Source organism: Dreissena polymorpha, chromosome 6, assembly GCF_020536995.1.
Source record: "Dreissena polymorpha isolate Duluth1 chromosome 6, UMN_Dpol_1.0, whole genome shotgun sequence".
In the NCBI taxonomy this organism is placed as follows: Eukaryota; Metazoa; Mollusca; class Bivalvia; order Myida; family Dreissenidae; genus Dreissena; species Dreissena polymorpha.
The window spans coordinates 48,962,884-48,979,304 of record NC_068360.1 but is presented as its reverse complement, the minus strand read 5'-3'; the positions used below and the strand labels follow the sequence as shown (position 1 = coordinate 48,979,304).

General features: G+C 33.2%; 1 long non-coding RNA gene across 1 annotated transcript; it reads left to right on the top strand.

The window, feature by feature from the left end:
- The first annotated feature begins 9,084 nt into the window (after positions 1–9,084).
- LOC127835399 (uncharacterized) lies at positions 9,085–16,184 on the top strand. The gene is made up of 3 exons (XR_008028512.1): positions 9,085–9,186; positions 14,525–14,648; positions 15,705–16,184. It is a non-coding gene; the product is annotated as an uncharacterized LOC127835399 (long non-coding RNA).
- Positions 16,185–16,421: the final 237 nt, after the last annotated feature.

Below are 16,421 nucleotides of genomic sequence, written 5' to 3'. Positions count from 1 at the left end.
ACGAACGAATATGATCGAATATTTGCAATATTGATGCTTTTTCTGCAATGTTTTAATCAACAAATTACAGTTTAATTTAAAATACAATTAATACTGTTAACATAAATAGAGCAATTCTCTAGCCATTATCATGTTTCGAACTCTAAAGTCATGTTCGCGAATATGAACATTGTTTTTAGGCTATACAATAACCACGACGACTCCACAATACAAGGTTTACAGTTAACTCGTACCTAAGTCAACTCGCACGGTAGTCAACTCGCACGTTGTTTGGTCAACTCGCACGGAAGTCAACTCGTACCTAAAAGTCAACTCGCACGGTAGTGAAACTATTGATGTGTTGATGGGTTCTGAATGAGTTATTTATGCATAAACACAAATGAGAAATACTTTCAGAGTTTAGTTCAATACTTTTTAATGCAATATTTTCACAAAATAACACATTTTTTAACAAATTGTATTACACCAGGTTACATTATAGGCACATTATAACAGACAGTAAACGTACTTTTTAAAATATATTTTTTAAACTATTATTTTTATTAAAATATTTGAAACACACATTGTCAAAGCTTTATCATGTACACAAGTGGACATTCATCTATATACTTTTATTTTAATATTTATTTCAATATTTACATACAGTATCAAAGCTGTACAATATGTACACAAGAAGACATACATCTATATACTTTTATTATAATATTTATTTCAATATTTACACACATTATCAAAGATTTACAATATGTACACTAATATTGTAATTTAATGAATAGGACATAAAGACTGATAGAACTATGAATTATTAAGAATTTAATATTTGTCATAAAACTATTAATGAAGATCCTGTTACCTATGGAAAACTTATTGCGCACACAATTATAAGTAAAAAACGTATAACAATAATGTTAACGTGAGTACAAATACGTATAGCTTAGTATCATATAAACCGAGTATATATGATTATCATACCTACATGTATTGAAACAATTTTGTACGCAAAGATTATTAATTTTACAATAATAATCAGTCATAATACAATTTTACAGAATCAAATGTGTATTTAATTAATAATTTAATAAAATTGCCCAGCATTATTAAAATTTGAACATGAGTTACAGTTCGACATTAATTAATTAAATATTAAATTGTAAAGCATGACAAATTAAAATATTTATTTAAGTATTCCATACTACAGCCTTATTTCTAGGCAACCCCTATCAGTAATAGCCTTATCTACCCCTCGATTATCAGTACCCTCATCATCTCTGAATGACTGACAGATTATCTGTTTATTGTAATTTTAGGGGTGGGAAATAGGATATGGTGTTTTCAGGTATTGTTACTTTCTTGACTGATTAGGTGACATATGGTTTATTATTACAATTCCAAATTAACAATTAAAGTTATATTATGGGCATGTTTCACTGTTGAATTGAGCTGAACATGATTAACAGGTCAAAAGAGTTAGTTTAAATGTGGTTACTGACGAATTATCTGCAACTCATCTTGCTGCCAGTTCAGGGTTTTTTTTCCACTTTTTGGGAAGATAGCCCATGGCTTTGGAATTGGGAATTTTATCGGCATTTTCATGAAATTGGGAAAATAAATTCATTAGCCTTTTTTTCCACACGAAAAGTCCACTGATTAGGGAAATACTAAATTTGATATAACTCTTTACAATCATTCAAATTAAAAGAAAAAAATCATATAATACTTTGTTAGATGTAATTGAATTACAATTGAGATAAAATACACATAAGACTTCTTTCTAAAAAAAAAAAAAAAAAAAAAAAATTTTTTTTTTTTTTTTTTTTGGAAATTGGGAATTTTTTGCCACATTTTGGGAAAAAAGTATACTTTTTGGGATTGGGAATATAGCCGAATTTCGGCTATAAAATCGGGCCAAAAAAACCCCTGCAGTTGTTTATAAAAAGTATATATTATAGTCGATATTTTACATGACTCACCCAGTCCTCTAAGCCGAAATGATCCGTAAAACAAAATAGTGTATTTGTGTCGTATGAACGAATCTGCACTAAAACTAGATTTAGATTCACTTCGTAAATAAAATCTTGTGTGTCGTCAGTAGTCAAAACGAAACTACGGTTGATATTCAAATGCATTATTTTTCTCTTTCCGGGATATTGTTGTAGTATGTTGATGCTGCATTAACAAATATAAGTGTATATGAAGTGAAAACACCAAAAATAAACAACGGTTGCGATAGACACCTATAAACTGTAATATTCCTATAATATCACTTTAACATACTAACGTATGAACATTTCAAAATCTGTCATAGCTTATTAAAAAAGTAAAACATATCAGCTTATATAAATTTATAACAATTAAATAGAAATTAGAATACAAATAATTAACAAAAACAAAACATGAACGCTGAAAAAGAGCTCTACAAAGACTACATAGACATTTCACAATGTCACGAAAAACCACTTAAATGTTCACTCGATCTTAACAGAATAAATACATCAGGAAGAATTATATTCATAGAAGAATTTCCATATCAAAAATGTTAGAAAACCATTTTAAAACAGCCGATATCTGTTGATATTCGCCCCTTTCGCGAATATAGTAATATACGCTCTTTAGTCGTACCGAGCACATATCAGTGAAAGGGGGAAAAATTACATATCTTTAGGGTATGGGTAACCTATGGTCTTTAAAAATCGATTAGGAATTTATAAAAGGTATTTCTTGTGTTAGGTTTAAGAAAGAATGTCTCAAAATATTGTAAAAAAAAACATTGAAAATTGAAACTAGCGACAGCTCCCTTGCAAGGATATTTTGGATCTCCAAAAAGGAGGTTTTTGCGAAGGTCAATATTTCACGCTGCAGAAACAGAACAGAACTTTGAAGGTAAATTGTGAAAAATCTAAAGACTTCTAGGTAAATAAGCACAGCACATGGTTGAAATAAATGAATAATGTAGCCAAAACTAGAATTGCATTCTGTTTGAATGTACTTTGCATGCCATGAAATGGGTAAAATTTCTCAATTTTTCATTAAAAAGTAGGTGGGTGGGGGAAAGGGTGTCAGACAATTCACCCCCAAGACAATTCATCCCCTGGACAATTCACTCCAGAATTTGATTTCCTTGGACAATACACCCCCAAGACAATTCACTGCCATATTTTTTATATGATATTGTATTGTCATTTGCTTTTGTCATATTTTAAAATAAGTTGTGAACAGATGTTTGGGGTTATAATTTTGACTTTGTAGCATAATTTTGATGTGAAGATAATAAATGTAGTATGTAAATGAAAGATGAAAAAGTGTTTTTTGTCAAATGCAATCCAACCAATGCTTTTTTTTCTATAAACTGTGTTACAACATATAAAATTGAAACAAATTAAGTATTTTGTATTTATAATATTTGTGAATTGGATTTAAATAACAGTCTGCGAAATAAGCGCACGCCCGTTGGCCTGGGCGTGTAAATTATAGCTCTGGCCTATTAAAATTGCCATATTGTATACCTGTCGGGCCAGTAGAAATTCCGTGTATCAATATTGTTTCATTTTTAAGTGTGATAAAAGTCATTATTTTGTGAGTACTTTGCGAAGATTTCCCACAGAACTTCGTTCAACTTCGCCTAAAATACGAGATTTAAACGCGTTCCGATTGGTCCATACATTCAACGGTCATTTTTGAGTCGTAACACAGGCCACGTGGTGAACAATTTAGACTGGTTATTTACTATTGGCACACGTCATGCTGATGTGTTTTCTGCTGAAGTAAACTTATCAACGTACGCGGCTTGCATTTCCGGAATAAACATCGTTTTACTTTGTAACCTTGTTTGTGTGTTTATTTCCAAAGTTGTAAGTCCCTACGTGCATAAGGCTGCATAATGCTTAAAAACGTAGCTGGAGCGAAGCCAGGCAAGAAACTGCCCACTTCTGATCGTAAGTCAACAAATGACTATGAAAAATCACGGAAACGTGAATTTCAAGAAAAGTGGTAAAAAATCAGTGATGAAGGAGAAGCTACTTCTGTAAGACAGAGTTTAATAAGCTACGCTTAAAAACACAGCATAAGAAAAAAGTCAACATGTATGATAAAAGTATGCCATCTATGCCTTCACTTGTCAAGTAAACTTCTGGAAAATAACTATCAGGTTGCTTGTTTTACAGGATATGGTTTCTGACTAAGAGGATCTCCAGGATTGACATGACGCCTTATCAGTGATCGCTCCGCCCACTTAATCACGTGGCTCAGCATGAAGAAAACCTAGACAAGCTAACACCAAAATGGCTTCTTTGCCTATAGACTGCATATAGATTTACGCGATATTCCGGATGATTTTATGGACTTGTTTAACACCATGTTACACGTGTAAAGGGGTTGATGCCATTTAGTTATTCTGCAAATGCAAAAAATATAAGATTAAAGAGAACATCAGCTATTTATAACGGGTAAATCGGTACATTAAACACGATCTCAAACGCTTGCGCGCTTCCCGAAATCGAACCCGTTATTACGTGTAATGGTGGTATTTGCAATAAATTAACACTTCACCGGTATTTACCCGTGTTATTAACAAAATTATTACAGAAACATTCCCCCCTACCCGTGTATTTGACACGAAATAGAGCTTTATAACTGGGAATTCGGTGAAGTTTTACGCGCTTTCTGACGCCGGGTGGGTACCTCAATCCCACATGTTATTGCGTATTAAAGTGATATTAATCATATTAAACATTGCTTATGGGACATTTATCAATCACTATAATTTGAAGCTCAAAACCAACACAGTCGTTTGGACATTGTCTGATATAAAATTAGCGTTGTACGAAAGGGAATACGGTCAGGCTATTATAAATTAATAAGGCTACCAATATCAGACGCTCGCGCAGGTACCGACTTCTGCAAAGTTACCGCATTTATTGTTTAACTAATATCAACTCTTTTACAATAGCATTTATCGATACGTATTTATTAAAATAATAACAAAATGGTTTTCACTTGTTTCTGACACACACAGAAACGCGATTTTTAACGGGGATTTCGTAAAGTTACATGAATTGGGTACCAAAATTCTCAATTATTTTACATGCACACATAATACATACTTAATAATGCTTAGTTATTGCTTATATGACATTTCAAGTTTGTGAAATAAATAAATGTTCTTTAAAGGGGATCTCAATAATTTTTTAAGCTTCCACTCGCTCTTGTCAAGACCGCATTTCCGCGTTGGAAATGGTATAAATTTAATTCATCTAACTTATCTTTCTGGATACCAAATGTCAGAGTTGCATTAACCCTTTTTTACACCGTTTAACCATTTTTCATTTCCGTTTTTTCATCCGAACAAAATATAGAAACTCGTTTAAAAAATGAGATCTAGGCATTCGAGCTCCTAGTGTGGATTAAAAGCGTTTATTGGTGACACCACATGAGTGCAAATGTGTAGATACCGTTAATAAGATAATAAATCACATGTCACCTTCAAATAACATGTATGATGTCAATTAAGTGCATTACTATCAGAGTAATAAAACACAGCATGAATTAGGCTTCATGGTGGGTTTTATTTCTCTTTAAGTAATGCAGATGAACCTCGCTTCTGACCTAGTAACTGATAAAACTATTTTTAAAAAGTGAAATATTATGTGATAATCAGATCGATAACGCAAACTATTTAAATCTAATCAGATCGATAACGTAAACTATTTAAATCTGCTAGTATATCCGATAAAAATATATTATAATTGTCTTTGACAGTGTTGACGTTCAGTTGTTCATGGTGACGACCGCATGTATTTATACATCTCTTACAGTTCCAGGGTTTTTTTTGGCCCGATTTTATAGCCGGAATTCGGCTATGTTCCCAATCCCAAAAAGTATACTTTTTTCCCAAAATGTGGCAAAAAATTCCCAATTTCCAAAAAAAAATAATTTTTTTTTTTTTTTTTTTTTATTTTTTTTGGAAAGAAGTCTAATGCATATTTTATCTCAATTTCAATCCAATTACATCTAACAAAGTATTATATGATTTTGTTCTTTTAATTTAAATGATTACAAAGAGTTATATCAAATTTAGTATTTCCCTAATCAGTGGACTTTTCATGTGGAAAAAAAGGCTAATGAATTTATTTTCCCAATTTCATGAAAATGCCGATAAAATTCCCAATTCCAAAGCCATGGGCTATCTTCCCAAAAAGTGGAAAAAAAACCTGAGTTCTCAAGATCTCTTTTCGGCTTTTGAAACGATATAAATTAAATGTCACCAACTAATCTTTCAGGATATCGATTGTCCGAGTTACATAATCCCCATTGACACCGTTTAACCATTTTTAATCGTTTTTTTTAAGAGGAAAACAAAAGAAAATCATTGGAATAAAAGTGAACCTTAACATGTAGCTTGTCTAGAAAATGGCGGACAGGTCGTTGCTAACGAGTGCGCCCGATTAATCGATCGCTGATTGGTGGATCAATTCTAGTGGGTGGAGCGATCATAGATAAGGCGTCATGTCAATTGCAGTGATGATTAGATGAACGAAGAAGTTGTTTATCACATGTTAAATACTTATAATTAATAAAGGACATAATTACATTGACAGACAATACCAAACTTCCAGATTGATGTCAGACATTCGGTCTGACGGATTGACAAATTCTGTCAGACCGGATGAGTGTTTGTCAGACCAAACAAAAAAAGAGAAAACACAAAATGAAATGACGGTTACACATAGTATTTATTTATATCATAATGACATATATCAAGTATGTACTATCTAGTTATATCATAAAACAAGAATGTTACTATATATTACTATATATTATCAGATATCGGAATAGAGATTGGAATTCAAATAAGTGATTATCTTCTTCTAATTGTCTCCTTCCTCCTGAAAATCTGAACAGTAATCACTCTTGTCATCTGTACAGTATTGATAATTGATTTGTTGAGTTTCTGCGTCAAAGTCTACGACATTATCAGGTTTAGCAGTCTCCTGCTCATCTGAGGTACCTTCACTTAATAGATGATCAATAACTTGTGTCTCGACAAATTTGTTTTTCCAGTATTCTCAATAGTCAATATAATAGTATCAGTACCAGGTAATACTTTGGTAAGAAACCTCAGCATATCAGGCAAATCTCACAATACAAAATATAAAGACAATAAAATTAGTTGTGAAATAATCTTTTGGAAAGAAGACAACAATATTTTGAAAACGAAATCACCTGAAAACAATTATATGTCAACGTTATTTTCGCTTCGCATTGCTGTTTACATTGAAGACTCTAACATATGCGAGCACCTTGCTGCATGGTCCTGGCTCTCGCATTTTGCGATTTGACATGCACATATGAGCATGGAACTAGTACTTTATAAATATCCGTTTGGAAATTTCCAGACGCTGTCACGGATTATACCGAGTTGCAACAGTTTGTATTTCAGATACATCGGAACGCACTCGGCAAATTTCTTCTCTACATTCAGAATATTTTACGAATATAGTATCGCGTGATCCGAGTTATTTCGAAAAATAACGCGTATAACCGAACATGTGCGAGCTTTTCTTATTGGAGGACACAAATTGATCGAAAACATAAAACGACACTGGTATTAACGTATTTAGTTCTACATGTTTTGATGGCAAATATTGGAATCCCACGGAGCATCAGACGATGATCTTAAAGATATTTATAATATTTTTTGGAGTCGGACATTTTGGTCCGTTGGAATTGCAAAATCGATCGGACCTTGACATATTCTGTCAGATATGTCCGTCGGTCCGACGAAGTTTGGTATTGTCTGCATTGACTTGTTATATTGTGTTGCAATTGTTTTTGCAATAGGCTTTACAGTTAACATACCCTGGATACAATTTTACTTTTAATAGATTAACTGCTATTGAAAGATGAAACCCTTTAGCAGGGTGTATATTTTAACAAATTTACTTTGGGCTAGTAATTTTGCTGCTGGGCTACTTGTCTTTACCATTCCAGTAGCCGGAATGGCTAGTGGATAAAATGAACTATCGTGAAGACTGAAATAATATTATTAGGTTAACTGCTATTTTATTATTTGAGAACTTTGTCAAATATTGAAGTTGATTAATTAGTTTCATTTAATTCTTAGAATTTTACATAATGACAATTACTTATTTATTCATGTTAGATGGGATAATTAATTTAATAAAATATTATGGTTTAATTGATAAGAAAACCTTAATTAAATAAAGGAAATTTAATCTGGTTGGAAGCGTGCTATTAATGGGTATTACAATCAAGCATTCACACACCTGACAAGGCTTTATCAAAGTGTCAACACAGATAAACAAAGACTTCAGTTACACACATTGACAAATAATTATGTTGGGCTGGGCAATTCTAAGACCTGGTATTGTATTAAAAAATTCCATTGTTGTTCACCTGATATTTTGATTATTATTTTTATTTAACTGCCTATAAACAAAAGTGTTTCATTAAAAAAAATTATTATTTTTATTCTTATTATCCATTAAGTTGTTGGATTTTCTCTCATTGAAGGATTAGTGATAGAAGTTGTGTTTTGTAATGTTGTGTATTGAAACATATTTTAGTCTGCAATTATCAGTATTCTTTTCAAAGCCAGTATCAAATTCACACCATTTTATGTTATAATTTTTTAAAATGTTACTTATACACGAATACCTCATGATTTATTAAATCTACTTTTATACCGCTAGTATGCTCCTCTTAAAAATGTTTTGAAATGTAATGTACTTTTTACAAAAATTGTACTCAATTCAAGTCCACTTCAATCATACAGTATGTTCTCATTCCATACTACAGCCTTATCTCTAAGCAACCCCAATCAGTAATAGCCTTATCTTATGGGATACCAAAGGGGTCGAAACTTTAACTTCTGCTCGAGCAGAAAAAAATGCTGCTCGACCAGCATTTAAATGCTGCTCGACCAGCAAAATGCTGCTCGAGCAGCAAATTTACTGCTCGACCAGCATTTTTTCTGCTCGAGCAGAAAAATCCTGCTCGACCAGCATTTATTTTTAGATTATGGCATTAGCCAATCAGAACTCTTGTTATATTTGCCTTTAGGTGCGAAACTGGTTTGTTTGGAAAAAATGGCTGCCGCCATGATGGTGCCTTTTCACATCTTCTGCAAGTTTATGTGACGACCTGTTTAAAGTTTAACATTGACACGCGGTAAGTGCTTTATATTTTGGCTGCAAACTAGTCGGTCAAAAAATTGTTGCCATTCGCTTAATAAGAAAATCGATCATAAATGTCTAACGGCTGTTAAAACTTTTGCGAAAATCACGATGATGACTGATAAGAATTGCTCAATGGGTGCGCACGTGTAGGTTCTCTGTTTCTATCGATTTACTTTCTTAATGATTCTTAATAATTGCTTCCGACACAGGTGCCGATTGCCTGTGATTGTGCCTTTTTGGTTAACATTGTTTACGTTTCTCGTTCTCCCCATACATGTATATCTGCTGTCCTAACTTTTACAATTATCCAAAATATCATGTCTGTTAACCAGTTCTCAGTGCCCCAGATAAGCTGCGTATCTGCGTCTTTCACCCTATTAAAATGTTTAAAAATGCAAAGAAATACAATATCATGAGTATTGAAAACGCAACCAATTTGACTTTTACGCAAATTCGTAAAATTAACAATACAAAACTTCGATTAAAAATGCTTTGCTCATTTTAGGTATTTTCTCTTTGGAATTATTATAGTAACGCGGTGACGCTTACATTCAGCAAGCTCAGCAAACGGTCATAGTTATTCAAACGCTATGCGTTTTCAATCTGACCTAATTCGTCGCTCATTGTGCATGTATTTGTAAAGCGTCTGTACTTTCAGTTTCTATTACGATGCGAAATAAAAATAGCTAAGAGAGGTCAAAAGACGTCCAAGATTGTTACGCGAAAATATCAGCCGATCGCAAACTTTTTCGAATCAAGAAAGCAAGAGCCAATAATTAAGTGCCGAATCATTCGAGTTATCGATTTTGTTAGAAACTGTGTATACAGCAGTTGAGTTGACATCCAAAAAACATGATGGAAAGTCTGTGACTTAACAAACCTGTCAAAAGTATAAAAAGGCATGTCATTGGTTAGAAATTGTCGACATTTTTTAAGTTTATGTCATGGACAGTTTCAAGGATTAAAGATATTACGAAACATCAGTTTATTAAAATTTATGATGATAGTTTACAGTTCTATTGAATCAATACAAGTGTGCAGCGTCAACGGAAGTAAATCAGCAATTATTTTAAGGTATGCATTTTTATTACTCATTTCACTCTATATGAAGAATGGAATCACCCTATTTTTCAAAATCAATGGTTGACAGGGTTCGATTTTAACTTTTTTTTCTACTTGCAAAACATTGCGAGCAGCTTTAATACCAACTCGCAAAATCAAAAACATTCTCGAAAATTTAGCAGGAAACATAATTTAACTTAGTTTTTTTTTACTCAACGGTTAAATTTGCTTTATCTTTCGTATTGTTATTTACGCCTGTGGGCAAAAAGAAACTAGTTATTTTTCGCTATGACGCCATGTCTGTTCAAGTTCAATGAACACGTGTGAATTAGTAGACTGTTTAACTTTCTTTGTACCAATACAATCCGCGTATCTTTACTATAAGTAAACCAGTCTACATACAAGGTGTGGGCTTCCGCATACGGGTATATTGACGTTCAATGACCTACGGTTTAGCGTTCAGAAGGTCGAGCACATTAGCAATATTACTTTTTTTTCTCACTATTTCTTTACTCGCAAAAAAATTACTAGTGGCTTAAAACTTAACTCGCAGTCCGTATTTTTCACTCGCATTTTGCGAGTGTGCGAGTGTTAATTTCGAGCCCTGGTTGAAAACCCTATTTCCCAAATAATTATCTGGGGCACTGAGTTCTTGAGGACTTTTCTCAATTTCAATGTAAATTATTTTTCACTGAGGCCAATTAGCTTGTTCAAAGCTAACAACAGGTAAAATGTGAGTTGTGTCTGAATTACAAGTTGTTTAATTTTTCATAATTGAAATGTTTACAATTTACTATTTATTGAATAACTTGGCAGTGCATAATTAAGTTCTGGGATGTTATTTTCAGCTCTGAACTGCGAAAAAATTGCATAATAATTACATTGGTGGCACTATAATGAGTTACCTTTCATCTGTCCTTCCATTTAAATGTCCCTAAAGCAGACTTCCCAAACTTTGCAGAAAGAGTTTAGGCATTGTATTACACACTCATTTTAACCATGGCATCCTATTGTACAACATGTCTTGACGGAAATAATTTCGATAAAAAATATTTGCAGGAAATAATTTTTCCATTGCGAATTGTTTGTATCTTTTTATCTTTATTCTGAAATGCCCCTCTTAAGAATAATGCCATGTATAGCTGGTTTAGAATTAAGGATGATGATATCTCCTAACAGCATTTTGTCATGTCATTTACTGTACTTCTTAACCTACATGTATTTGAATATTCAGTTCCCATATAACTACGCCCATATGTTGTGGACATTTTCATACAAGAATACAAACAGGAATATGTATTGGAGTTTGCTATTTAAATTGACAGTCAATCGGAGGGTAACAGGTTTGTTTTTAACCAGAAGTGAGGAACTCAACGCAATTTGCAGGGATTTTTTTTTATCTCTTTATACCACTTAAGTATATTTGCATCACAGGAGCTCTGGTGTTGTGAGGTTGAGGAAACTAGTGTTGAATCTAAAACATTTAGCATCATGGACTCAAAAGTGAGAAGCCAAGTCAGACACCGCAAAATGTAAAATAATCTGTCAGATGTTTGGTCTGACAGGCTACGAAATTCTGTCAGACTGAAGGATAATTTCTGGATTCCACTAATTAGCATACCTGATGATAGCATATTTCTGTTATCAGCATATAGAATGTCAAAGCACAGATTAATTCTTAAATTTTAATGTATTTTTCTTCTATTAATAGCATAGTTTTTAACCCCAATATTCAGAATTAACTTAAAGTCTTTATAGCATAGAACATTCTCAGAATGCCAAGAAAATATGCTTTAAATCTGCAAAAATATGCTCAAATGCAAATGCAAATACCTAAGAATACAATGCCATTTGATAAATAGTTATCTTAAACATCAATCATATACAATGTTGAATTAAAATTTCACTTTGACGATCAATTATTAACAGATTTGACTTATTGTATGCCCCCAGTTGCTATATTTATGCTAAAATGTGTATTCCTGTTAATAGCATATTCCTGTTATTAGCATAATTTTTGCTGACATGGTACGCTAAGAAGAGGAATCCACTGTAGCAACATATTAATCAGGAATTATGGTTTGAATCTGTGAACTATTTTTTTTAATGGTGAAAGAAAATCTCCATGGCGCGTTTTCAAAAATTCCGATTCAAGCTTGGTAAAAGAACACATAGAATAGCAAATTAATAACAGCGCCAACTTCCGGGTAAAAATGATTTTTTTTTTTTATTCCGTAAAGACAAATGCCGCATCATATCCTATGGGTGATTTAAAAAAAAATGAAAGCTAAATAAAACATGCATTTATTTTCTTACCATTAAGCATGTTTGAGTTCTTTTTCTATCTTACAGAAGTGTTTCTATGTGATTAACTTAAATGTGAAAATTCTTCTCAATAACTTGCTTCATTAACAAAATAAATTGAAAAATATCCTTAAAATTGCACCAAGTGTACTGGTTTTGCGTGACATTTTATGTAAAAGGCAATTTTCAATTCTATACTTCAATAAAACTTTCAGAAATATTAGGTATTGCCATCATTTAATGAATATAAAAATGCATATGCTTTAAGAAAAATAAAACAATGCTTCTTACTTAGGTTGATATCTGTTGTAGCAAGTGTTCAAAGCAATGATGTTCTTGTTAATTTTGTGCCACAATTTTCAACTCTCTTCACGTATATTAGGTGGCATCATAAAGTGCTACTACTACTACTACTACTACTACTACTTCTACTACTACTACTACTACTACTACTACTTATACTACTACTACTACTACTACTTCTACTACTACTACTACTACTACTACTACTATAACTACTATTACTACTACTACTACTACTACTACTACTACTACTTCTACTACTACTACTACTACTACTACTACTACACCACCACCACCACCACCACCATTCACAGTGACAAAAAACGTATTCACACAATGGCTGCTACTACAACTTATAGCCCATATAGGGGGGCATGCATGTTTTACAAACAGCCCTTGTTTCTATGGGATTTTAACCACAACTGTTCATGTTTATCACCGACACATATTTTTAGGTCACCTGTCATGAAGTGACACGGTGAGCTTATGTGATCGTGTGATGTCCGGCGTCCGTTGTGCGTGCCTGCGTGTGTCCATGCGTCCGTCTGTCAACAATTTGTTTGTGTAGACAGTAGAGGTCACAGTTTGCATCCAATCTTGATGAAATTTGGTCAAAATGTTTATCTTGATGAAATCCGGTTTGGGATTGTATTTGGGTCATCTGGGGTCAAAAACAAGGTCACTAGGTCAAATAATAGAACAACCTTCTGTAGACAATAGAGGTCACAGTTTTCATCCAATCTTTATGAAATTTGGTCAGAATGTTTATCTTGATGAAATCTGGGTTGGGATTTTATTTGGGTCATCTGGGGTCAAAAACTAGGTCACTAGGTCAAATAATAGAAAAACCTTGTGTAGACATTAGAGATCACAGTTTTCATCCAACCTTTATGAAATTTGGTCAGAATTCTTGATGAAATCTGGGTGGGATTGTATTTGGGTCATCTGGGGTAAAAATCTAGGTCAAATAAATAGAAAAACCTTGTGTTGACAACAGAGGTCACAGTTTTCATCCAATATTTATGAACTGTGGTCAGAATGTTTATCTTGATGAAATCTGGATTGGGATTGTATTTGGGTCATCTAGAGTCAGGAACTAGGTCACTAGGTCAAATCATAGAAAAACATTGTGTAGACAATAGAGGTCATAGTTTTCATCTGATCTTAATGAGTCAGGTGAGCGATTCAGGGCCATTATGGCCCTCTTGTTAATATAGCTTACCACATATGCTCTCCATGTAGAGAAGCTGCAGCGAATGTGTTAACAAGAGATCAAAGGTCACATTTAGGGAGCTTTTTTGGCCAGTTCCAGTTATCATTCATCAGGCAATATACCAAACAAGATATTCAAAAAACTTTGTAAATCTTATTTGTTTTCTATATTTGGATCTATATCTTAAATATTAACTTGTAATGACCACCAACACTTTAAAAATGATAGGCTATATATACATTTAAGCTTGCTTTCTTAGTTCATTCTTATTCATTATTGTGTCCTATCTCTCACACTTATGTGTTTCAAATAATGTGTTAATAGATTCACATATATATGTATATGTTTGAAAACTGATTACCAAAACAATTTGGTATAGATAAAGTATCGCTTAAGTATATAGGCACATGATTTTTGTTGATTTTTACCAACAAAATATTTGTTGCAGCCAGTTCATGTGTCAACGAGCGCAAATTGTGAAAGATGGCTTGGAAAAATTCAGTTCAGAGTTTAAAGCGCCACCTTGCAACAAACAGCGCCATGGAAACAGCTGTGGAGTGTTTGCATTGATGGTAATAAATTAGCTTTATATTTCTATATAGGAGTCACTTTGTCGTACTGTCGGTCGGTCTCGAAATTTCATCCGATCTTCACCAAACTTGGTCACAAGTTGTATCTTGATGATGTTTAGGCCAAGTTTGAATATGGGTCATGCTGGGTCAAAAACTAGGTCAGGGGGTCACTTAGTGTGTTTTAAACCGAAAGTTTGTCCGGGCCATAACTATGTCATTTATTGTGAGATTTAAAAAATACATGGTACATTTGTTCACAGTCATTGGACGATGTGTCATGCGAAAGAATTATGTTGATAACTCCAAGGTCTAGGTCACACTTGGAGTTCAAAAGTAAAAAAATGGCCATAAAGTTGGACTGCATGTCATGCTAAAGAATTCAAGAGTTCAAAGGTCGAAATGGCCATAAATGATAATGACATTATCATTTTTAAAAATCGCCATAAATTTGATTCTCTTGTTTTGTGAAGACAGCATGCAAAATAGTCTGTGTCAATGCGGCACGTGGGGGTATTTGTCACGTCTGTGACAAAGCTCACGTTTGCTTAGTAAAGATCTGCATTAACTTTTATTCAACAAAATAATGGGAGAATGTAGATTATAATCATCGTACCTTTCTGTTGGTGCATTGGTTTTTAGAGCCTTGCATTTTCTTTTAATTTATAAAGGACATGATATTTCATATGTAATATCATAACCTGAGGATCAAACTGTGTTATAGAGTCCCACTTTTGTCAAATAACCCTGAAAAAAGGTTAAACAAGAAAATTACTCATATTTTAATTTATTAATGTGTCATATAATGAAAAAAAAGCATTCTCTTTGCTCCATTATATTATTTTGTATGAGAAGTTGTTTTTCAGTGTCTTAATGTGGTTGTATATTTATGATGCATAAAACATGAATACTTTTCACTGTCAAACTATCATTCTTGCAATTTTATTTTCAGAAATAGTATTTATTGTGAACACTTAATCTAGTGAATATATGCTTTTCTTATTGCAAACAAATGTTGTTTTTTAAGTTAAGTATGAATGACTTTAACTTTATTTCCAGACTGCCAAATGTTTGGTCATGAAAAAGCATCCCACAATGTTGCGACAGGCCCATGATTCAGTTTATCGAGACTAGTCGTGAGACCCAGACTTCTGATTCATGGAGTGCGGCAAACAAATCTGTGCGACTCGATCACTCAACTGTAAAGACCTGCAAGGCATTAAAATGGATATTATCAATATGTGTTGTTGCTCGAAAATATGTTTTTGTAGCAGGAAGTGCTTTGGGCTCGATTAATCTGAGAACTCAACAAAATATTAATAAAATCCTTCTGTGCCTTTTAGTTCTGAAAACAGAAGTAGCCAGTTGGTATTACACATCTCCTAAACAAGTACAGCACAATAAAACTTAAGGTTTTATAATCCTAAATTTTTATAACATCTTTATATCAACACAAAAATATTGATGATTGTGGTGCTCAGATTGCAAAACCACCTGTTTGGCAAAAATAATGCAGATGGTTAGATTATGATAAGTGTAAGAAAAAAAGAATAACTGTGGAGATAATAATTGATATGATAATCATTGCTTGACAGAATCACAATTGACCTAGATATTTATGCCCCCCTTCGAAGAAGAGGGGGTATATTGCTTTGCTCATGTCGGTAGGTCGGTCGGTAGGTCGGTCGGTCCGTCCGTCCACCAGGTGGTTGTCAGACGATAACTCAAGAACGCATACGCCTAGGATCATGAAACTTCATGGGTAGACTGATCATG